Source organism: Physeter macrocephalus, chromosome 7, assembly GCF_002837175.3.
Source record: "Physeter macrocephalus isolate SW-GA chromosome 7, ASM283717v5, whole genome shotgun sequence".
Lineage (NCBI taxonomy): Eukaryota > Metazoa > Chordata > Mammalia > Artiodactyla > Physeteridae > Physeter > Physeter macrocephalus.
In genome coordinates, this window is record NC_041220.1 from 4,069,857 (window position 1) to 4,094,949 (window position 25,093).

At 35.8% G+C, this 25,093-nt stretch overlaps 1 long non-coding RNA gene across 5 annotated transcripts in view; it reads left to right on the forward strand.

Moving 5' to 3' along the window:
• Nucleotides 1-4,746: 4,746 nt before the first annotated feature.
• LOC114486548 (uncharacterized) overlaps nt 4,747-25,093 on the forward strand; it is a 62,358-nt gene continuing 42,011 nt past the window's right edge. The window contains exons 1-4 of one of the 5 annotated variants that reach the window (XR_003680444.2): nt 4,748-5,279; nt 5,573-5,836; nt 14,444-14,577; nt 18,502-19,177. This is a non-coding gene — a long non-coding RNA (uncharacterized lncRNA). Of the gene's footprint in view, nt 5,280-5,572; nt 5,837-6,480; nt 9,183-14,443; nt 14,578-14,862; nt 17,162-18,501; nt 19,178-25,093 lie in introns of those variants that run through there. The other 4 variants (XR_003680443.2, XR_003680441.2, XR_003680445.2 and 1 more) reach the window with 4 other exon arrangements.

Here is a 25,093-nt window from a genome sequence, read left to right on the forward strand (position 1 = left end):
AGTCTGTTCCCTTCTCATGGGGTATTGTTAAACTTGCATGCCTTCCTGAGATCCTGTAAAGTCAGGCCAATTACTGAAAGCCTCCCATTCGCTTCCTCCAGAGTGGTGCTAGATTCTCCAGGGTGCTGTCTCCCAACCCCGCCGAGTGGGGCTGGCTTTATGTGTTTACTAACTACCTGTCTGCAAAGGTTCATAGTCGCAGCGCCCAAGGCTGTGCACAGGAAGCTAGCCAGGACGTGCATGGGTGGTCCCTTGGGAGGTTGGGGGTGCCCCCTGGGCCAGGGTTGGGGGATCTCAAGGTGAAGCCACCCCAGAGGCTCATGGGCAGGCTTCTGGGTGAACTCCAAGAAGTACTTAGCAGCGTACACCTCTCTTGCATGCTCTCTGAGCGCTCTGGCGGCTGCTACCTTAGCCCTTCCTCTCCCCCGTCGTGCAGCTCTTCTCCGCGCTCCAGATGGAGCAGAAAGGAAGTGGGTCTCTTTGGCAGCCTCCTGCATGGCTGTGGAAGCCGGGCCCTCAAGCGCATGCCCTGACTTTACCACGTGGGCGGCATGGCGGGCTGAGAGGTTCTGTCTTTGCACAAGTCAATACGTTTGATCTTTTATGTAAAATTCGCGTTTCTCATTGTTTAATGTGAACTTTTAGAACTCAACGGTGTTAATGTTAGAGTTAAAAATAAAATCCTTAATTAGTTTAAGTGGGTAGACGATCTTCTGGGGGCAGAGATCAGGCACAAGCCTGGGAGCAGGGTGATGCAAGGACAGTGAAACCGTCCCTCTTTCCCTTTCAGTGCACACGGTCTTGAACATTTTTGTTCCAGTGGTGTGCTGAGCTTCTCCGCTGGACTCTTAGACCGCCACAGAGGTACTCTGACCCATAGACAATTGTCAGAATTGGTGTTCTTTGTGGGCAAAATGGTAGGAAACTCCTATTCTGCTGTCTTGCTGATTTTTTTCACCCTCCTGATACCTCCTGTTTTTAAAATTTTGGTAAAATAGAATGCAAGCATGGTGTTTGGAGTTAGATCTTTCACTTATATTGTGAAATTGAAATATACATTTACTCCTTGTAGGTTTCAGTTTTCTTGTGTTTAAAACCGCTACTTTGCAGAGTTATCGAGATAATTAAATAAAATAGTATGTGATAAAAGCTTTTTATAAAATAGATATTCATAAATTAACTTATGACCATTATTTTAAGAGTGAATGTAGCTCAGTTGTCGAGAATACCGGCTATGGAGTTAAATAGATGTGTTTACAAATTCTGTAGTAAGAATTGGATGGCATCTTGATGATAACTTGTCAAGCATTAAAGGCCAGGTACAGAGTTTCTATTCAATAAATGGTGCATTATCATTATTATATTTTTGGACAATTGTTCTAGGTTCTGTACCTTCATGTGTAGAATTGTTGTTTCCTACATCCTTTTTCAAGTGAAAATTCAGCTGCCTCAATTCTGCCATTAAAAGATCATCTACCCACTTAGATTAACTGAGGATTTCCTTCTTAACCACAATAGTAACACTGTTGAGTCATAAAAGGCTCACACTAAACCATCTAAAATGTTAGTTTTTATATTAAAGATAAAACTTGTCTTAAAATAATTTCCCCCTTAGGTAAACTTCAAAATTCTTGATAATTTGGGGAAAAGGCCATTTTTTTTTTTTTTTTTCCTGACAGTGAAGGGTTTACAATTTGTATTTGGGCAGATCAGAAACGTCAAGTTGCTAAGTTTTCCAAGTAAAGTGAAAAGCAACAATTTTTACTGTTGATTTCATTGATTTTTTTCATGTATATTTAAAAAATGATTTTCATTTTACAGATGGTACTATTAATGCACGAAGAGCACAATTTGTTTGTCAAAGATTTAGCGGCAGGTTTGTTTACAAGCTATGAAAAACACAGTTGGATGTTTTGTAACATTACCTTTTGTTGGGAAACAAATATGATATAATCTATAGTGAGACAGATGCTGAAGACATAATTTTAGCTTTATCGACATACTTTTTTTGTTCATGTGAAATCAGTGATATATAAAACTACCATAATGCCTTAGTTCTAATTAAAAGGACCAGTGATCTACAGTATTAATATTCGTAGTTGTAGTTAATAGTCCAAAGAACTAAGGGCTCAAAGATGAAATCAATGGAGAAAATAGAAAAACAAAAAAGAAGCTCTGGATAATAGGTAGGAAAAAGGTACTAACTATATACCAGACATGGTGTTGGGTGTACACATTAAAAGGCAATTGCAGTCATTTAGATTAGAATAAGAATATGAATGGTTTAGACTAGGATAGTAGCCCTGATGGTCTTGAAAAGCAGTCAGAATCTGAATTTATTTTGAAAGGTGAAATTGAATTGGATGTGGATTGTCAGAAAAAAAGAGGTGACTCTAGTATGACTGCAAGTTTTTTTTTTTTTTTTTTTTTTTTTTTTTTTGTGGTATGCGGGCCTCCCCCTGCCGCGGCCTCTCCCGTCGCGGAGCACAGGCCCCGGACGCACAGGCTCAGCGGCCACGGCCCACGGGCCCAGCCGCTCCGCGGCACGCGGGATCCCCCCAGACCGGGGTGCGAACCCGGCCCCCCCGCATCGGCAGGCGGACGCGCAACCACTGCGCCACCAGGGAAGCCCCTGACTGCAAGTTTTGTTTTGCATTATAAACTCGAAGGATTGGGTTGCCATTTGCTCAAGAGTAGACAAGACAGGGAGAAGAACAATTTGGGGATGGAGTGGAAATCTGTATTGCAATTTTGAAAACATTAAATAGTTATTGAAATCATTATTTGGTAAGCCATTAGATATTTGAGTCCAAAACTAAAAGAAGAGATGTAGGAAGGAGACATAAATTTGAGAGTTATCATACAGATTGCTTTTAAAGCCATGAAACAGGAGAGATTATAGGTTGAGAATGGCCAAATGGAAAAAAAAAAGAAGAGATTCAACAACTGAGGTTGAGGGTTACGCAAAGGTTTAGAGGTAAGTAATAAGAGAAATCCAAAAGGAGATGAGAAACAGTAACCACCATGTGAAAGGTTACAGAAAGTCCAGGAGAAAGCAACGTATAATAAGCCTATGAGAAAATAGCCTAGCTAAAATGATACTCTGTAAAAATTTCTGTACGTCTCATTTTCCTCCTCTTGTTGCCTAAGATTATATACTCAATCTTAAGGTGACACATCTGTTCATAACAATAACTGATTGAGTTCTTCAAATTTGGATTTGATGAATATGAATAAGAAAAGACAGGCATTTGTTGAGAAAGATTGAATCTATATTATTTATGATAACTCTATACATTATATTTAGATGACCTCAGTAACTGTCACTATACCATGAGGCTTTGTATCAATATTCAGTGCCTTTTCACTAGTAACTAGTGAAGACTATTCTACATTTTTCTGTAATGAGGTTGATTTTTTTCTTTTTAAGGGCCTCTTCCTCTCACTTAACGTATTCATTAATCTGCTTCGAAAAATTTGTATCCCTTAATTGATATAGAGATTTTTCTCCCTCCAGTGGGCTCTACTAGATACTGGCTGACGCGTCTAGATTGCAAGTGGTAATACCTTGGTTTCTTCCTATTGTAGCACAACCGTATAACCTTGTTTTTTGTTTTTATTTCTTTCATATATGTTTCTACATTCTGCTGGTCAGTGCCAGGGAGGAATTTTGACCTTCTTTGGCTAAAAAGTAAATTTCTGATTGGAATGTGAGCTAAGTTGTAATTTCCTTCATTGGGCAGAAATTTGCTAATATATTTCCTACATTGCAAAGTTAAATTTACTCCCTGTTTGTAAGTTCAGTGAGTTTAGAGTTTTCAAACACATCAATGTTGCTATCACAGAGCAAACACCAGAATATCAAGCTGGTGAATGCAACACCATCATACAAGACTTGCCTTATATCAAAGTCCACGTCTTTCCTGCTGCCTCGGGATGACTCCAGCATGCCTCTACCTGCCCACAGCTCGGCCACGATGCAGTTAGGAGAGAGACAAACAAATTCGCTCAGTACATCCAAGAGGTGGTGATTTCAGTCAAAATTCATCGGCTTACATGGCTACTCTTGTGAAAGCATAAGTGCTCAAAGATGATTTTCCCTAATCCTATGATTATGAGTCTATGCTCCATTTCTTATGCAACTCGTATGGGAAAATACTCAACTGAGCAATTTTCTTACCATCGCCACTGTCTTGCCAACCTGAGGCGATATAATCATTCCTCAAATACTGCTGATCCTGCTCTTATAATATACAGCACTGGTCAATCTACTAGTCAATATACGGCACTCTCCGAAGGCTAACAATTATAGTACCAGATAAAGTGAGAGAGCTTCTTTCCTAGAAGTAGGGAATGATGAACATTTAATTGCAGAAAAGCCAAAGATCACTGAGTCCAATATCTTAATTTGGCCTGTGAGGAAATTTAAATAGAGTCAAGCTACTCACTAAACCCAGGCATTCTGACTCTTGTTTTTACTAAATACTTTTTAAAAAATATTTTAATTTTACGGGAGTAGAGTTGATTTACAATGTTGTGTTAGTTTCAGGTGTACAGCAAAGTAACTCAGTTATACGTATACATATATTCATTCTTTTTTAGATTCTTTTCTCACATAGGTTATCACAGAATATTGGGTAGAGTTCCCTGTGCTCTACAGCAGGTCCTCGTTGGTTATTTATCTTATATAGAGTCGTGTGCGTGTGTTCATCACAAGCTCCTGCTCTATCCTCCCACACCACGTTTCCCCTTTGGTAACCATAAGTTTGTTAGTGATGTCTGTAAGTTTGCTTCTGTTTTGTAAATAAGTTCATTTGTATCTTTTTTAAAGTTAGATTTCACGTATGAGTGATATCACATGAAATTTGTCTCTGTCTGACTTCACTTAGTATGATAATTGCTAGGTCCATCCATGTTGCTGCAAATGGCATTATTTCATTCTTTTTCAGAGATGATTTACTACATACTTTTGAGTAGTGTGACAGGCAAAAAACTATGTTCATCTGATTCTATTTCATATGAGTTTTGCTTGGGCACATGGAAAACCACACTTCCTAGTTTGTTAAGCAGATCATATGCCTATTTTTGACAAATGAGTCATGAGCATACAGGACATTTGTCACTCCTGGTCTGAAGCAATGGGAACTTGTTGTGCGCTTATTCAGACTTTCTCTTCCTTTGCAGCAGTGCCTTGAAAGAATCCACTTTTTGAGCTGACAGAGCCACAAGATTGAAGCAATCTGCATTCCTGCTGCTTGAGTGAAGTTTTTTATGCTCTGGTGAGTGAGAAAAAACTTGGGTTGTATTAAGCCACTGAGATTTGGGGTTGTTTGCTACCCAAGGAAAAGCCTATTCTATCCCAACTAATTCAGGTACTTAAAGATGCAAAGGGAAAGCCATATCTTTGTGACTGCTGGAGTCACGGGGATTTATAAAAATCAAAGCACTGACTTAAAGCCAGATGCAAAGAGACAGTCTTGCAAACTGGGGAAAAATTATTATAAATTGAAGGCATGCTCCGTGGGGCCTGGTACCTCTGATTTGACATGAAATACTTTTTATTCCCTTTTAGATTTACTTCCTCTTCTCCTGCAACTCCAATGTCACATTTAGGAAAGGAGAAATGCATATTAGAGGCATAAAAATAGAAGTCTCTCCTCGGGTAGATACCACCTGCTCTATGCGGAGTCTCTCCTTTTCTTTGCAATTTTAGCAAAGTACATTTGACAAGAGTTTTCTGTCTGCGGAACGCTGTCAATGAAAGAAGAGGATCTGCTTTATTCTGGGGAAATGCTATCAGTCATGATAGTCACAGATCAGCAAACAGTGTAACAAGGTAATGCAGGATAATCAGATCATGCCTGTGGACTAGCAGATGGGATTAAAGAATCAATCATTGGCTCTTGGAGAATTTTATGGCTCTCCGTAAAATAATTTAAATGTGCAGAGGTATAGATTTTTAGTTAGAAAGTGCTTATATGTATAGCAAACTGAACTATACGTACGTACATATAAACATAATTAATAACTTAAGAATAGTTTGATAACACAGAAAACTATTGTCATGTTGTGACCTTGGTCAAAATATATTGGCTTCAATTCGCCTCGGCTGTGGGAACATAGATTATTAAAGAGCTGTTTTCCTTGGAACTGTGGCTCTGGAAGAAGTTGACTATTGACTACAAAGTTAGACAAACTAAATAACGGAGATTTGCATTTTAAAAAGTATTTCAAAGTTTTATAAGATTGCTAGCTCAGTATAACTGGAACCTATTTGTGGTATATTCACAAAATGTTCATGCCTCTTGAATGGATTTGCAGGCCAATCATCTCAAGTAACTTTACTTTTAACTGACTGTTTTCCTCTGGGGAAGCAGAATATAATTAAAATGTGGTGCTACCTGTGTTTGAAAAAATAGACAAGATGACTTGTGGGTTTGTTATTTTAATTAGTGAATATATTTTTATATATTTCTGCAGTGTTACTATACATGTGTGTTATGTAGATAAATGAATGGACACTTGGAACGCTGAATGTACTTAAAAAGTGGATACATATTCTCTAAATTGAGACACATTTGTAAAAATAATCGCTATGGTCTGAATGTTTGTGTTCCCCAAAATCCATATGTTAAAATCCTAAACCCCAAAGAGGATGGTGTTAAGAGGTGGAAACTTTTGGAGACGCTTAGGTCTTGCGGGTGGAATCCTCATGAATGGGTCAGCGTTCATCTAAAAGAGACCCCGCAGAACTCCCTAATCTTTTCCACCACTGAGGACACTGTGAGCAGGTGCCAGCTGTGAGCCAGGAGGAAGATCTTCACCAGAACATGACCATGCTGATGCCTTGACCTCAGGCTTCTCGCCACCAGCACCGTGAGAAATAAACTTCTGTTGTTTATGAGCTACCCAGTCTATGCTATTTCATTACAGCAATCCGAATGGACTAAGAAAATAACATTTTACAGAACTCTGTGAACATCTTTCTTCCCAAAACAAGATCTGGACACAGACCTTATGAAAATTAATCTTCTGCCTTTTAATAATGTTCTCGAGATTCCTTCTTCATCCTGGAACCGTCTTGGGTTGATGAAATGCGAAAAGGATTTCAAGCTAACCTTACATTCCTCTCCACTAAAAACGTGCTCACTTCGAAGATGGAAGCACTGTTGTAGAATGAATTATTGGTCTCAATTCTTTACTCCTCCCTGTATCCATGTCCTTTGCTATGTAAATTTGCAGTTGACTCCACAAACAGTAGATTATATTTCTCTATACTTTGAATTAGGATTCTTCCACATAACCTGCTTTGGTCAATGGCAAACGAGTGTATGGGACACAAGCAGGGATTTTAAATGTATCACCATGAGGGGGTACTTCCTTTTGCGCCTCTGCAATCACTTGGAAAAAAACCATGCCTTTCCTGGGCCGCTGGCCTAAGGAGGGAGAGAGGCATGCAGAGCAGATGCAAACTCTCAGATCTGCAGTGTTCAGTGTGCAGCTGTGACAGCTGGCACAGAGCCAGCCAGTCCACCCAGGAGAATAAGTGTTGCATTGTTTTAAGCCATGGACTGGTAGGGTCGTTTTGTCATGCAGCATTATTGCAATGATCAATGCTTGATAAATTCAGGGATGCCACAGTTTTTAAGAATTTAGCACTGGACCACTTATCCGGGATAAGTTGGAAATTCCTAAGATGTCAGAGAATTTACTATCATTTCTTAGTACTGTTATTTTCATGTATGAACCTACAGGGCACTATTTTAAAAGGTCATCTTCTTTTTATTATTTTTGCTCATAAGTGCCAACGTCTACTTCCTGTTATTTTAGACATGGATTCTTTTCTGCCTTGACACTTGAGACCTGCAAATCTTCTCCAACTTTTTAAAGTGCCTAATAGGACTTTAAAAAACTCCCATAAACTTTTGAAATATCTGGATTTCATTACCTGTCCTTTGACTTAAGATATCCATCTCGTTCCTTTAGTCTTATATTACTAGATACTAGCTAAACTTGAATCTACCCATTGCCCGGCTATGACATAAAGGCACCACATAGGTCTAGTACTCGTACTATAATTTCTTACATTCCTTAAAATTGAAACCCTTCAAGTTATCAGGTGGATACCTGGCCATATCAGCTGGTGATTTTTGAATATCTATATTTCTTTTCATTTTATCCAGATCTCGTCATACATACTGCAGTAGATAATCTGTTGCTTATAAGGCATTTCTGGTCTAGGTCTTAATATACAATCTAAGATGTTATATAGTTCAAATGTTTATAAGTCATAAAGGTGGCTCTAGGATGATTAAAAAATAAAACTGCTAAAATAACCTAATAATTTTAACATTAGAAGAAGTGTAGATAAAGTGGATCCAAGAAGAGAAAAAAGGGACTAAAGAGATCAAAGTCAGAAGAGCAATGCTTGCCATCTGCCTTCCAGATTTACGATGGCACACCTTATGACTAACTCGTGGGTTTATGTGGGATCTTATTGTGAGAATCACTGTAAGATGTATAACGTGAGCAAATGAAAAAGCAGGAGGCTATCCAAACACGTTTGAGCTATAGTCCTTTCGTGAAAGGTGGCTTGTTTACAAATTTTTGATTCTTGTCAGGGAAATCCTGGCAACAAGAATCCAAAAACACGATAAATTTATTTCACTTTACGCAAGGCTTTTCTTTAACAAAACATGATATATAACTATACAACTTTATTTTGCGGTATAACTTTAAATAATTTCAATCAAATAGAGGTATATTTCAATAATTCCAGTCTATAAACTTTGTGTGTTTGCACATTTTTCATCATCAGAGGCAGTTTCTAAAATCATTATATAGTATATTTAAAAACAGTAAACTGAACATGTGCAGTTACTTTGAGAAAGCAGAGAAATATGGATCACCTTAAGGCCATGTGTGTTAGAGAGCCAGTCATTACTTTAAGCTCTAACTGAACACAATTATGATTTTGTTTGGGATCTTTTGTTTCTCTAAGAAATTAATGGTTAATATTTAATGAATGTTTATAGAAAAGTAAGATATTTACAGTCTTTTTAAAAATTGTTTTCCTCGGGGGGTGGTGGTGGGATGAATTGGGAGATTGTGATTGACATATACACACTAATATGTATAAAATGGATAACTACTAAGAACCTGCTGTATAAAAAAATAAATAAAATATAATTCAAAAATTCAAAAAAAATGGTTTTCCTACATTTTTTTTAAAGACAGTTTTTTTAGAGCCGTGGTATGATCACAGCAAAATAAAGTGGAAGGGACAGAGATTTCCCATATATGTACCCCCCACCCTCACACATACACAGCCTCCCCCATTACTGACATCCCCACCATATGCTACATTTGTTACAACTGATGAACCTACACTGACACATCATTATTATCCCAAGGTCAAAGTTTACCTTCAGGTTCGTTCTTGGGGTTGTACATCCTAGGAGTTTGCACAAGTGTATGGTGACATGTAGCTATGATTCCAACATCATACAGTGTTTCCACTGCCCTAAAATGCTCTGTACTCCTCTAGTCATCTTTCTTCCTGCACCTAACCCCTAGCAACCACTGATCTTTTCACTGTTTCAATTTTGCCTTTTCCAGAATGTCATATAGTTGGAATCATAAAGTACGTAGTCTTTTCAGATTGGCTTCTTTCATTTACTAATATGCATTCGGCCCAATCCATATCTTTTCAAAACGTGTTCATTTTTTTGTGATGAGCAATATTCCATTGTCTGGATGTACCACGGCTTATTGATTCAATATTGAAGGGCATCTTAGTTAACTCCAAGTTTTTGTGTGAATAAAACTTCTATCAACATCTGTAGGCAGGTTTTTGTGTGGACATAAGTTTTCAGCTCTTTCGGATAAATATCAAGGAACATAATGGCAGGATTACATGGCAAGAGATAGTTTAGTTTTGTAGAAAATTGCCGAATTGTCTTCCAAAGTGGCTGCACCATCCTGCATTCCCACCAGCAGTGAATGAGGGTTCCTGGTGCTCCACATCCTTGCTAGCATTTGGTGTTGTCCGTGTTCCAGATTCTGGCCAATCTAATAGGTGTGTAGTGATATCTCACCTTTTTAATTTTCATTTCCCTAATGATATATCATGTGGAGCGCCTCTCCATATGCTTATTAGCCACGTATGTATCTTTTTTGATGAAGTGTCTGTTGACATCTTTGTCCTACTTTAGTTGTGTGATTTGTTTTCTTCTTGTTAGGTGTAAAAGTTCTATGTATATTTTGAACAACAGTTCTTTATCAGATGTGTCTTTTGCAAATATCCTCCAGTCTGTGACATGACTTGTCATTCTCTTGACATTGTTTATCACAGAGCAGAAGTTTTACATTTTAATTAATTCCAGCTTATCAATTATTTCTTTCATAGATCGTGTCTTTCGTATTGCATCTAAAAAGGCATCTCCATACCCAAAGTCGTCTAGGTTTTCTCCTAAGTTATCTGCTAGGAGTTTTATGGTTTTGAGTTTTACATGTAGGTCTGTGATCCATTTTGAGTTAATTTTGTGAAGGTTGTAAGATGTTTGTATAGATTTTTTTTTTTTTCTGCATGTGGATGTCCAGGTTTTCAAGTACCATTTTTTGAAAAGGTTATCTTTTCTCCATTGCATTGCCTTTATTCCTTTGTTAAAGATCATTTGAATATATTTATGTGGATGTATTTCTGAGGTCTATATTCTCTTCTGTTGATCTATTTGTCTATATTTTGCTATTACCACACTGTCTTGATTACTATAGTAAGTCTTGAAGTCAGAGAGTGTCAGTCTTCCAACTTTGTTCTTCCTCTTCAATATTGTATCAGCTACTCTAGTTGTTTTTTGCTTCTCCGTATTACCTTGATAACCATTTCCTTAATATCCACAAAATAACTTGCTGAGGCTTTGTTTGGGATTGTATTAGCTATATAGATCAAGTTGGTAAGAACTGAAAGCTTAGTAATAATGAGTCATCTTCTCTGTGAACATGAAATATATTGCTATTTATCTAGATCTTCTTTCATCAAGAGTTTTATACTTTTCCTCATATAGATCTTGTACATATTTTAAAAAATTTACACCTAAGTATTTTGGGGGTGGGTATTAATGTAAATGGAATTATACTTTTAATTTCAAAGTCCACTTGTTCATTGTTGGTATATAGGAAAGTAATTAACTTCTGTAACTTAACCTTGTATCCTGTAACATTACTTTAATTGCTTATTAGTTCCAGCAGTTTTTGTGTGGATTCTTTTGGATTTTCCACATAGACGACCATATCGTTTGTGAACAAAGACAGATTTATTCCTTACTTCCCAGTCTGTATACTGTTTATTATATCTCTTTGTCTTGTTGCATTAGCCAGTAGTTCCACTGTGGCGTTGAAAGAGAGAAATTGTCAGTCATTATTGTTTCAAATATTTTTCTTTTCCTTTCTCTCTCTTCTCCTTCTGGTATTCCCATTATGGGTATTTTACACCATTTTTAGTTGTCTCACAGTCCTTGGAAATGTATGTATATATATGTATTTTTTTTTTCTTTTTTTAGTCATTTCTTCTCTTGTCAATTGTGGAGGCTCCTCAAACTCAGAGACTCTTTTCTTGGCTGTGTCTAGTCTACTCATAAGCCCATCAAAGGCATTCCTTATTTTTGTTGCCGTGTTTTTGATCTCCAGTGTTTATTTCTTTATTTATTTTTAGGATTTCCATCTTCCTACCTACATCACACATCTGTTCTTACACACTGCATTTTTTATCCACTAGAACCCTTAGCATAGTATTCAAAGTTGTTTTAAATTCTTTAACTGGTGATTCCAAAGTCCCTATCATGTCTGGTTCTGATGTTTGCTCTTTCTCTTCAAATTATGCTTTTGGCCTTTTGTTTGCCTTGTAATTCTATTTGGATTGTCAAGCATGGTATACTGGGTAAAAGGAACTGCTGTAAATAGGCCTTTAATAATGTGGCAGCAGGGTCCGGGGGAGGGATGTGTTTGTTCTATAGTTCTGTAATTAGATCTTCTTCTAGTGGGCCTGTGCCTCTTGACTGTGAACTTCACAAATGCTCCTCAGTCTTTCCCCTCCTTAGGTAGGACAGGATGGCTAGAACGAGCTGCAGTTGGGTATTTCCCTTTTTCCAGGTCTGTTATGTTCTGATAATACCCCAACTGGTTAGGGTTTGGTTAGATAGCTTGTCCTGAAAGGAGACATTAAGACCAGCATGCTCTTGTGATGCACCATGTTGGAACAGAATATGAAAAAGAATATATATATGTATAACTGACTCACTTTGCTATACAGCAGAAATTAATACACCATTGTAAATCAACTGTACTTCAATAAAATTAAAAAAACAGCAACCGAGAATGCTCTCATATATTTCTAAATAGCTTCTTTTTCCCTCCCTCACTGGAAGTATGAGGACACTTTTCTCCTATATTTACTGTGGGAATCTGGTCAAGATCCTCGATGTAAATCTCACAATATTGTGGAAGTCCCACAACTCCCCCTTGGAGTTTTTAACTCTCAGAAGTATCTGCACTTTGCTTCTAGCAATTGGTTAATTGCAATCCAGGTTTTCCTACCCCGGCACTGGTTCCCATGACAGTTTCTTCTTGTGCCTCTCTGCTCTAGTAAGCGGGGATTCCCTGTCTTGGTCTGTCTGTCTCTCCAATCTTACAGGCATTGGTTTTCCCTTCACCCATCCCTCTCTAACAGATCCAAGAAGAGGTGTTGAATTTTCAGTCTGTTTAGCTTTTACTTGTTATTATGCTGGAGTGGCAACTTCCAAGCTCTTTACATGTGGAACCCTGTTTACATACTCTTCAAATGCAATATTATTCTGAAATAGTATACCTGTATATAAATGGGCACAGATATATACATAGAGTGAATGTACTCTCATAAGGTGAATGTACCTCTTTAATCAGCATCTAGATCAAGAAACAAAACATTACTAGCATCCCAGAAACTCCTTGCATGTACCTTTCCAGTAACTCAGTAACTACATCTTCACGGAGAGTAACAACAATTAACAGAGTAATTCTTTTTTTTTTTTTTTGCCTCTCTGGGTGGCTTGCGGGATTTTAATTCCCTACCAGGTATAGAATCCAGGGCCCCAGCAGTGAGAGTGCCAAGTCCTAACCACTGTACTGCCAGGGAATTCCCCAGAAGTACATTTATTTTTTTTTTGAAAATCATTTCAAATATCAAATTTTCTGAAGTTTACTTTTCCAGCAAGCAAAGAATCTCTTTATTTTATGGAAAGGGACTGAGGGACTATGTTAGGGTTTGCTAGTACATTTTACTTTATTATTTTCCCATTTTGGTGTTATTTTTTAAAATGCCCCAAATTCTTCTGCACTCCTCCCATTAAAAGGGAGAATCTGTGTTTCGTCCTTTTGAATCTGAATGACTTTTGACTATGGAGGAGGAGACTCTAAGTACCTCTGAGGCCATATAGAATAGAGCTTCTATTTTTTTTAAAAATTATTTTTTTGACTATGGAGGAGGAGACTCTAAGTACCTCTGAGGCCATATAGAATAGAGCTTCTATTTATTTTTTTAATTATTTTATTTATTTATTTATTTATTTTTTTTTTTTAGAGCTTCTATTTAATTGTCATGGGGGGTTTACACTAACATACAGTCACCAGCCTCTGAGAAAGCCAAGTAGCCACATGAAGAAGCCATGTGGAGATGTTACAGCCAACAGCACCGGATGCAGTTCCAGATGACAGCCATCACCACCTGCAGGATAAGTAAAGGAAGAAGCCTCTGTGACAATGCCAACCTCAGCCTCCATCTCACCATAAAAACGTGTGAGACCCTGGGTGAGGGTCACCTAGCTGAGCACAGTCAATACTTAGAAACAAATAGTTAAAATAAAATGGTACATGTCTTTTATATCATTACTTCTTGGGGTAACTTGTTATACAGCAATAGTAACTGAACCAATTTTTGTACTTGAAAGTGCTGTAACAAAAACTTGCAACGTGTGTAACTGGCTTTGGAACAAGAGAACAGCTGGAAGGGTGTTAAAGAGCGTTTTAGTGAAAGCTTAAAGGGCCGTGAGGAGAGGATAAACAGATGTCTAAAGGGATCAGGAGGGCATGGGGGCTCGAAGGAAAGTGAAGAAATGTTTTGAGAAGCCAGAAGAAAGAGGACTTCATTTGGAAGAAAGTTTGGTGGACACTGTCATGCATAACTTGGAAAATAGGAAATGTATCTAAGGACCTTGAAAGGCTAACAAAAATGTTATCCAGGCAGAATATTAAACATACCACATGGCTTTTTCTAGTTGAATACATTAAATGTGAGAATAGAGAGGTGAGAATAAAAGGAACTGTAGAGTAAAATTAGAAAAAAAAATCTAAAAAAAGAGATAGAAACTCCTAAATTAAAAATACAATTCTTTTTCTCATTCCTTTCCAGATGGCAAAAATTCTCCAAGCAAAAAAGGAATAAAAAGCTTCCATGCCAAGATCACATCTAGAGCAAGACCATAAAGTACTTTGTGAAGACTTCAAAGAAATATAGAATGGTGCTTCAATGAAACCTTTAGAAAGGTAAAAGACCTTTTATGAATCTTAAAGGCACGTGGTGCAAATCCTCTTAGTAAGCAATAGGGCTTCTAAGAATCTCAAGGCTGTTGTCCAATAGTGGTTTCATTGGGAGCTAAAGGTCCAGAAGGGCCTGTCTGGTAGTTATTTATAGTTGTACATTTTGTTTAAAGGAATGAACTGCTGTAAAATTTATAGAAAACCCACAAAGTTGTTAGGATATTGTTTCTCTTGGAAGCACCAAAAGAGAGAATATAAAATTAAAATGTCTTTGGACCCTCAATGTTTCAGACAGAGAGTAGGCTGAGACTATTCAGTTCAACCTGTTTTCTCATGGAGAAAGGATGGATGACTCAGAGTGTTGCATCAAGAACTCAGAAAATGGAGGCACGATCTATGGAGAATCACTCCCAGGAAGCAGAACCAGGCTGCACCCAAGACCTGACAACGTGCGCCTAGTCAGGTTTCAGTGTGTGCCCAGTCCATGGGACTATCCCATGCAGTCTGGTTTCCTCTTTTTGAACAGAGTGTTTATTGCTATAATGCCTTAACACTTGCTTTTTGGGCTTATGTAGGGAGGGCTAACTTGTTTTTTTAGTGGAGACTTTCAAGTTGGAAAAAATCTTATCAGAGAAGCTGTTTCCCCCCCAAAACAAACAAGAGCCTCATCTCAACTTGATTTGACCTAGATGGCACGATTTTGAACCTAGAGCCCTCTCTGATGAGACAGTTGACAAATCTTAGAAAGGGGTTAAAAAATTGAACTTTATTTTGAGTCTTATGGGATAATTCAGTCTGGTAGTATTATAGGAATTTAATTGACTGAGCACCTCCTTTTTCTGAGGGCCAAAATGCTTGCTGTGGAAAGAAGGATCATCAAATATGTTAACTGATTTTTCATCATATAAGATGACCGTTAACTTTTATATCATCTGAATTTCTCAATGTTTTAGGTAGGAAAAATGTGAATAACTTGTTGCCGGTGTGTAAATCATGACTGATCTATAATGTAGCCCCTGAATTCTTTAATACTGATCCCAGCACAAGAAGTGGGGATCTTTGTTCCTCACCCTTGAATCTGGGTGGATTTTGACTATGGCAGGAGGAACATTGTACCATTTCTTTCCGGTTCTTTTGGCACACACATATTGATCATGTTCTAAGGAAGCCAAGCAACCTATGAAGTGGTTGCTGGTTGCATGTGGGTGTCGTAGCTGATGACCACAGGAACGATCCAAGCTATCAGTATCAACCACCAGACATGTGGGAAGAAGCCTCTGTAGTGGCACCAGTGCCACCACCTCCTATTATAGGTGCATAGACTCTAAGTCAAGAACCACCTAGCCAAGCCCAGTCAACCAACAGAACCATGAGAAAGAGCAATGAAATAACTATTATTGTTTTAAGCCACTAAGATTTCGAGTTGTTATGCAGTAGTAGGAACTAGAAATCTAGATATATGACTTGAGCTCAATTTAGATATGCTTTAACAGCAAAACATGCTATTATTCTTTGCCAACAGTTCAATTATACCAACAATTCATTTTATCTTCTAATAAAGTATCATTCTTCCTTGTATCAGGGGCATTTGATGGTAGAATATCAGGTAATTATAGAAGTTAATAAAAATGGTTTTGGCATGGTTGTTGATCATATTTGGGGATCCAGGTCAGGTGGAACTAATTTGTCATCTTACGTGTTAAAAAACCAGTTCATATATTGAATGCATCTTTCTTCCTAAGTGAGTACTTTGGAGAATAAAGTCTTATAGTAAGGGGTGGGTGTTATTTGGGGTGCTATTATGTTTCCAAGCTAAACTATTCCAGAATCTTTAAATCTCTTTTTGTACTTTGAATCTCTTCATATATTAAATCTTTGAATCTCTTTATATCCTCATTTTAAATGAATTTTAAAGTGTTACTTAGTATTATTTTAACCCTTAGGTTCACTAAGAAATTATTTTCAGAGGTTGTTTTACTTATCTCCTGTTTCTGATATGTTAGTTCTTTGGTTTTTCAGTTATTGTTTGATCTCAGCCAATTAGGATACCTAACTTCATTTTGCTAGTGTGTTAGAAGGTCACCAATGCTTTATGTTCCAATAGCTTATTCTGTATTCTCTGAAAATGCTTTCTTCTGTAAATTGATCATTAACATGGAGTTTATAAACCATTTTAATTAATAAATCCACTGTTTTCCTTTGTGAATTAAATACACTTTCATGTGGGTAGAGAGGAGAGTAAGCTCCAGTTCAAAGAGGCTCAGGATTTCACCTACAAAAAGTAATCTGGTTTTAAAACCTCATTTAAGCTTTATCTGGCATTACAAAAGCTCAAAATCCTATACACTGCTTTCAAGTAGAAAGTAATGGAATTTCAATTTTGCTAAATAGATTGCCTAGTGATGCTTGAAGAGTTTGATTTAACTAGATAAATGAATTAAAGAGCTGAAAAAGGAAGTGCAGGAATGAATTTTGTATGTGTTTGTTGGGTTATGTAATAGAAAAATTTTGATAGTAGCTATACATCTTTAAAAGAGATAGAAAAATTTGATTTAAATTCTAACATGTCACTATATACAGCAAATAATTTGTTGACAAATATTAAATACATTGGGAAAGTTATGAAACAGTTTCCTTGGAAGTTAGTATTTTCTATGCAATTACATAGATAAAATCCTGAATGGAAAGAAATGTATATGTTCAGAGATCATTTAAGGTCTTCAATCACTTTGGCTCGTATTCCATTTGAAATAATTTTGAAACCTATGCTCTCTCTTATATATTTGTAAGCTTACAAACTTACAGAAGTCTTCGTCTAAAATTTTCCATTACCAATTTAAATAGTTCCTAGGGACGTAATTTTTGGAATATTGTAAATGTTGACATTAAAAAATGAAACTGTTACATCACTTTTAAAAATATAACCAATGAAATCTAAATATCAGTTTAATTTGATATCTACCACTACTCAGATTTAAACATGACAGCTTATTATTAACATTCTGAAGTTTACATTTTTCTTTTACCCTAAACTTTATTTATATTCTTCCCCCTGTAAAGATTTATATGCTAATAACTTAAGTAATTTTCAATCAATTTGTCTGCTTGGGATGTCTTCATATAATAAAACATAATAAGTTTTAAATGTTAGTATAATCTTAATCCTAACTATCTAGTATCTTTAACTGATCTTACATAAATTCTTATATAGAACTTATATGTATATAAATTAATGTACATATAGTAATGTGTATTTATATTGCAATTTTAAAGTAAGTTTGTTTCCTGTGAAAAGAACCTATGAGGCACTACATTTCTTTTCCAGATTTAGATAATATTATATTATAATGATTACAAAATTAATCAAAATAAGTGATATAAAATGTTTGATAAATAATTATTAAATCTAGAAAACTGGTACAGATGAACCAGTTTGCAAGGCAGAAATAGAGACACAGATGTAGAGAACAAATGTATGGACAAAAAGGCAGGAAAGCGGGGCAGGGGTGGTGGTGCTGGGATGAACTGGGAGACTGGGATTGACATGTAGATACTAATATGTATAAAATGGATAACTAATAAGAACCTGCTGTATAAAAAATAAAATAAAATATTAAAAATTAATAAAAATAAAGATAAAAAGTAAAATATTATTGGAAATGAATCTCTTAATGAAATGAATCCTGACAGGTCTATTATTTTACTTTTTGTTCACAGAAATTGTAAATTATTAAATATTTTAAAAGATGAAATAATATTAGGAGTGACTCTAATTAGACTAACTACTTCATAGTACTAATTGTTAAAATAAATTTTCACTGTTTTCTTGAATAACCTCTAAGTTTTAAAAAATTACATAAATGTTTTATCCTTGGGGTTTATTTATTTATTCTATCCAAAGAATTTTTATTTTCTAATAAAACATTTCAGTTACATTTAAAAGAATTAGTAACGGGAGACCTTCAAGATGGTGGAGGAATAAGACGTGGAGATCACCTTCCTCCCGACAAATACAGCAGAAATACATCTACATGTGGAACAATTTATACAGAACACCTACTGAATGCTGGCAGAAGACTTCAGACTTCCCAAAAGACGTGTGGCTGACAGAGTCTTTGTGCTCCGTCTGGGTGTCAGGCCTGTGCCTCTGACGTGGGAGAGCCGAGTTTAGCACATTGGTCCACCAGAGACCTCCTGGCTCCACATAATATCAAACAGCGAAAGCTCTCCCAGAGATCTCCATCTCAATGCTAAGACCCAACTCCACTCATCGACCAGCAAGTTACAGTGCTGGACACCTTATGCCAAACTACTAACAAGACAGGAACACAACCCCACCCATTAGAACAGAGGCTGCCTAAAATCATAATAAGGTCACAGACACCCCAAAACACACCACCAAACGTGGTCCTGCCCACCAGAAAGACAAGATCCAGCCTCATCCACCAGAACACAGGCACCAGTCCCCTCCACCAGGAAGCCTACACAACACACTCAACCAACCTTAGCCACTGGGAGCAGACATCAAAAACAACTTGAACTACGAACCTGGAGCCTGTGAAAAGGAGACCCCAAGCACAGTAAGTTAAGCAAAGTGACAAGACAGAGAACTGACCTGGAAGATAAAATAGTGGAAATAACTACCACAGAGCAGAATAAAGAAAAAAGAATGAAAAGAGTCGAGGACAGTCTCAGAGACCTCTGTGACAACATTAAACACACTAATGTTCGAATTATAGGGGTCGCGGAAGAAGAAGAGAAAAAGAACGGGACTCAGAAAATATTTGAAGAGATTATAGTTGAAATCTTCCCTAATATGGGAAAGGAAATACTCAATCAAGTCCAGGAAATGCAGAGAATCCCATACAGGTTAAATCCAAGGAGAAACATGCCAAGACGCATATTAATCAAACTGTCAGAAGTTAAATACAAAGAAAAAATATTAAAAGCAGCAAGGGAAAACTAACAAATAACATACAAGGGAATCCCCATGGGTTAACAGCTGATCTTTCAGCAGAAACTCCGCAAGGCAGAAGCGAGTAGCAGGACATATTTAAAGTGATGAAAGGGGAAAATCTACAACCAAGATTACTCTACCCAGCAAGATTCTCATTCAGAATCGTCGGAGAAATTAAAACCTTTACAGACAAGCAAAAGCTAAGAGAATTCAGCACCAACAAACCAGCTTTACAACAAATGCTAAAGGAACTTCTCTAGGCAGGAAAAACAAGAAAAGGAAAAGACTTACAATAACAAAAATCTGAAAAGGCTACATAGGTAGGATTACAACTATAAGACATTCTGAAAAAGCTCAACTATGGAGACAGTGAAAAGAGATCAATGATTGCCAAAGTTTTAAGGATAGGGAAGAGGAATCAATATGTGGGGAACAGGATTTTTATGACGGTGAAACTTCTGTATGACACTGTAATGGTGGATATATGTCATCATATTTGTCAAAATCTGTAAAATGTACAACACAAATCTTGGGCCCTAACATAAACTATTGACTTCAGTTCATAATAGTGTATCAATATTGTCTCATCCACCTTGAAATGTACCATATTAATGCTGGATGTTAATGATAAGGGAAACTGTCTGCTGGGGAAGAGAGGAGATGTGGGGCAGAGGGTACGTGGGCACTCTCCATACTTTCAGTTCAATTTTTTAAAACATAAATCTGTTCTAAAAAGTCTATTAATTAAAGAAATGTGATACAGATTCCCAGCTGGAAGTCTTATTAGCAAAGGTGACAGATTCCACTGCTAGTCTCTCATGGACCTTCCTATCTCCTGCAAGGAAATATTCTGAATTTCTTTTTGGATACATTCCTAGATATCCATCTGTTTTGAGACTTTGTAGCAAGATAATTAACTGCTATAAAGATGAAGATGTATTGCTTTAAATATCATCTAGGCCAATATTTTTATCTTGCTAATTATGAAAATATGTACAATATTGAAGAATACTAAATGTTCAAACATTCCTATTCCTTTCTTTTTTCTGTGAAAAAAAACAGACTGAGATTATGTTTCTGTTTCAAACTTTACAGGTAAAAGTACAAACTGGAAAATTATGTTTAAAAGTTAGTGGAAAGTTTCGCCCAACTCTATTAATAGTGATATTGAAAAAGATGTGCTTTTTCTTAGAATTGTTCATTAGTTTTTCCTCAACATTTATTATGAAAAATTTCAAATATACAGAAAAGCTGAAGGAATTATATTTAGTTTGCTATATATTTCTGCCAGGAAAAATCCCACAGACAATTTTCTGTTTTGACGTATGTATACACTCATGAAACCACCACCTCAACCAAGAAAATGAACTTATTTATGTCCCACAAAAATTTCATTCTGCCTCTTTGGTTTACTTCTTTCTTAACCTTCCCTTTTTCTTCTATCTTACCCCATTTTTGGGAACTACTGATCTGCTTTCTGTCACTATATATTTGTTTGCATTTTGTGGAACTTTATGAAAATTAAATAATACAGTATGAACACTTTTTTTGTCTGACTTCTTTCACTTAGCATAATCATTTTTTATTTCATCCATATTGTTGCATGTGTCAGCAGTCTATGGTTTCTTACTGCTGAATACTATTCCATTCTGTGCCTATAACACAGCTGGTTTATCCATTCACCAGTCAGGAAACATTGAGCTGTTCAGAGTTTTGGGGTGTTACATGTAGATCTGCTATGTGAAAATTTGTATACAAATCTCTGTGTGGGACATACACTTTTATTCTTGCTTAAATATCTAAGAGTGAAAATGCTTTGCCATTTAGTAAGAAATTGCTCAATTTTTTCCAAAGTGGTCGTTTCATTTTACCTTCCTACAACCAGTGTAAAAGTCTTTTATCAGATAAATGGTTTTCCTTTATTTTTCTCCACTCAGTGATTTGACTTTCTAACTTTCAAAGCCTAGAAGCTTTTAATTTTTCTGTAAAATGTATCCACTTACCAATTTACTAATTTAGATTTGCCAACTTAAAGATTTTCTCTATATGTTCTTCCACATATTTTCTAGATTTAGATTTTCGATTTAGTCTACAACACACTTTGAATTAATTTTTGTAGATGCTGTAAAGTATGCATTGAAATTTATTTTTTTGCGTATAAATATTCAATTTTCCCAGCATCAATTGTTTAAAAGGAAATCTATTCTCCACTGAATTATCTGTATATCTTATTTGATAATCAACTGAACAGATATATGTAGGTCTATCTGGAGTCTTTATTCTGTGCCAATATTCTTTTGTCTTTCTTTATGCCCACACTGTCTTGATTATTGTGGCTTTATAAGAAGTCTAGACATCAAGCAGTATAATCTCTTCATCTTTGCTTTTCCTTTCTAACTCTTTTTCTCTTTTTTCTTTTTCACTGATTTTAAGTTCTTTGCCCATAGTATCAATTGTTATCCTATTGTCATCCAGTCTTCTCACTAATAGCAAAGGTATATTTCTAAATTTATTTCTGTCAGCAGTGTTTTGTAGTTTGCCATGTAGAGGTTTTGCATATCTTTTGCCAGATGTAACTCAATTCAGGGAGAATACTGGGCTCCAGTTGAGTTCCCCCGTCATTTCCTGGAAACTGTCTCCAGAGAGTAAGCTGGGCCGTCATAAGGCTCCTTCACCTGTTTCCTGTATTTTTGGCACCACTGTCTACTGTTGCTTGTGGTCAGTGCCATGAAAACCATGGTTTCATATATTTTGTTCAGATTTTAAAATTAATTTAGGTTGGAAGATACCTGTTAACACCATCTTGGCTGGAAGGAAAAATCCTGTGATAGATTTTGAACAAGAAAGCTATTAGATTTTTCAACAGGTGTTTGCCTTTGGTTCAGAGCAGCAGCTTACTATTAAACCATATTGACAATGTGATCCTCTGTATTCGAAATTTACTAAAGGCATTTACCATCTCTTCTAAACTTTTTTCATCCTAAAAACCAATTATGTGCCTGGCACATAGACAGCTGAAAGATTCCTTAGGCCCTTGATTAGAGAGATAATTATATAAATAATGGACGTTATCATTCATTAATATTCATAAAACTTAAATATTTAACACATATATAATTTGTTTTAATTATTTTCTTAGTATAGATTTATTTGACCTAAATAGATTTAGTGAATATATAAGTATAAACTTTTCAAAAATTCCTACAGTTTCCTAGCCAGTGTTAAATGATAAAATATGGGTTAATCTTTTACAAGTTCTTGAGAAGTGTAGGCTACACACTAATGACTAATAATTTTCTATAAACTTTATAATAATTTAAAAAATTACACTGCTTCTAAAAGATTCACATTATCTTAGTTGGTCTTTACTAAAGAGAGTTACACACTTTTTAAATGATGTGTTACTTAAAGATATTAAGATGAAAATGAATTAGGTTTTTTGCCTTTAATTATTGAAAAAATCTAAAAGAAATATTATATTTCTCATTATGTTTTCTAGTCAAGTCAAACCAAAAACTCTACTTTGTAAATGACATTTTTAATACTATGCTTTATCTCTTATTTTGCTAGCCCTTGGTTTTAATAAGATACTTTTAAAATAGATCATTCTGCTTTGGAGAATGAAGGAAAAAGCCAAGATTCATGATTTATTGTTAGTTGAAGGAAGAATAATGGGTATCAGACTCATAGGCAACAACTCCAGCATTGTAGTGGTGTAGAGTCTTGAAGTTCTCATTAGCTGTGCCATTCTGCTTTGAAAGCCTAATTCCCAGTACTTCTTCATTCAATTCTCATGTTCTTATAAAAAGAGACTATTATAATAATTCTTTTCCAAGAAAATCTAAAGTCCTTTAACTATGAAATCTTACCTCCCATCAAACAGAATTCTTAGACCACATAATTTGGAATTTAACATTAATCTTTCCACAACTGTTTTTATGTATTAAACTCTCCTCTCCAGGAATATTATATGTTCACTGAAGATGGGGCTATATTATATCTTTGTGATTTTGTTATACTTTTTCATGTATTCACTATTGAAGCAATTAAGCATTATTTTTCTAATACTACTAATAATATTAAACATTTGCTGAATGCAGTTGAATTGAATAAAGGGGATATGATTGCTCTATTGAGTATGAATGGAAAGTGTATTGCATTTAAATATTCAAGTGGCCCATTGCTTGGCATATAAAATACTATGCACAACACTCTTAAATACTCTCTTAATTGTGAACTAGTACCATGTACCCCTATTCTATACCACTTTTGAGATATTTAAATCAGATATTTAAATGCAGAGAAATTGGAGAAATATTTGAAGGCAAACAGAACACCCCTGGTCACCCTTTTCAGATTTAACTTCTTCCCTTCACACATTTGGACAAAGAAATTATTTGACTTTTCTAGCCAAAAAGTTGAATTGAAATAAAGTGAGAATTTCCTTCTATATATGCTTTCATTAAATGACATACTAGATTTGGGACTACACTAAATTTGGGAATTCTTTATCTCAATACGAAGAAAATGAAAGGACTGCCTTCGAAAAGAAAGAAAATAATGAGAAATCAATATTCTTAGATCAAGTTTTATAACTTGTGTATGCATATATTCTAACTCTAGTATGATTAATTACATTAAGAAATATCTACTAACATTGTTTCAGCCTCTAATAATATTCTGTATTTCCAATGAGGTATTTTGAGCATTACCTGTAGTCTTTGGAGAACTGCTGATGACAAAACTCCTACTATAACTCAGATTAATTAATCAATTTTAGTCCTCCATGGATCCAAATGAAGAAGAAAATGTATCCACTTAAAACTTATTCTAACATAAGCAACGATGGCAAAAAGAAATTTATCTAGTATTCTTTCCCAATATTTTGTTGTGGTAAAATACATGTAACAAAATGTATCATCTCAATCATTTTAAAATTTGTGGTAATAAATAGATTCAGAGTCATGTGTAAGCATCACAACCATCAATATCCATAACTCTTTCCATCTTGTAAAACTGAAGCTCTGAATTTGTTCAACTGACCATTCCTCCTCCCCCCAGCCCTTGACAAACACCTTGTTGTTTCTATGATTTTGACTTCTCTAAATATGTGATATAAGTGAAATTGTACTGTATTTGTCTTTTTGTGACTGGCTTATTTCACTTAGCATAATATTCTCAGGGTTCATCCTTGTTGTAGGAAATATAAAGATTTCCTTCCTTTCTAAGGCTGAATAATATTCCACTGTATGTATATATCAATTAGTCAATTATATGCCAATTTATATCAATTATATTCCACTGTGTGTATCAATATATATCAATTTTGTTTATCTTTTCAAAGAACCAGCTCTTAGTTTCATTGATCTCTTCTATTATTTTTTTCAGCCTCTGTTTCATTTATTTCTGTTCTGATCTTTATTATTTCTTTCTTCTACTAACACTGGGCTTTGTTTGTTCTTCTTTTCTTAGTTATTTTAAAAAATAAGTTTAGATTTTTTGTTTGTTTGTTTGTTTTTGCGGTACGCGAGCCTCTCACTGTTGTGGCCTCTCCCGTTGCGGAGC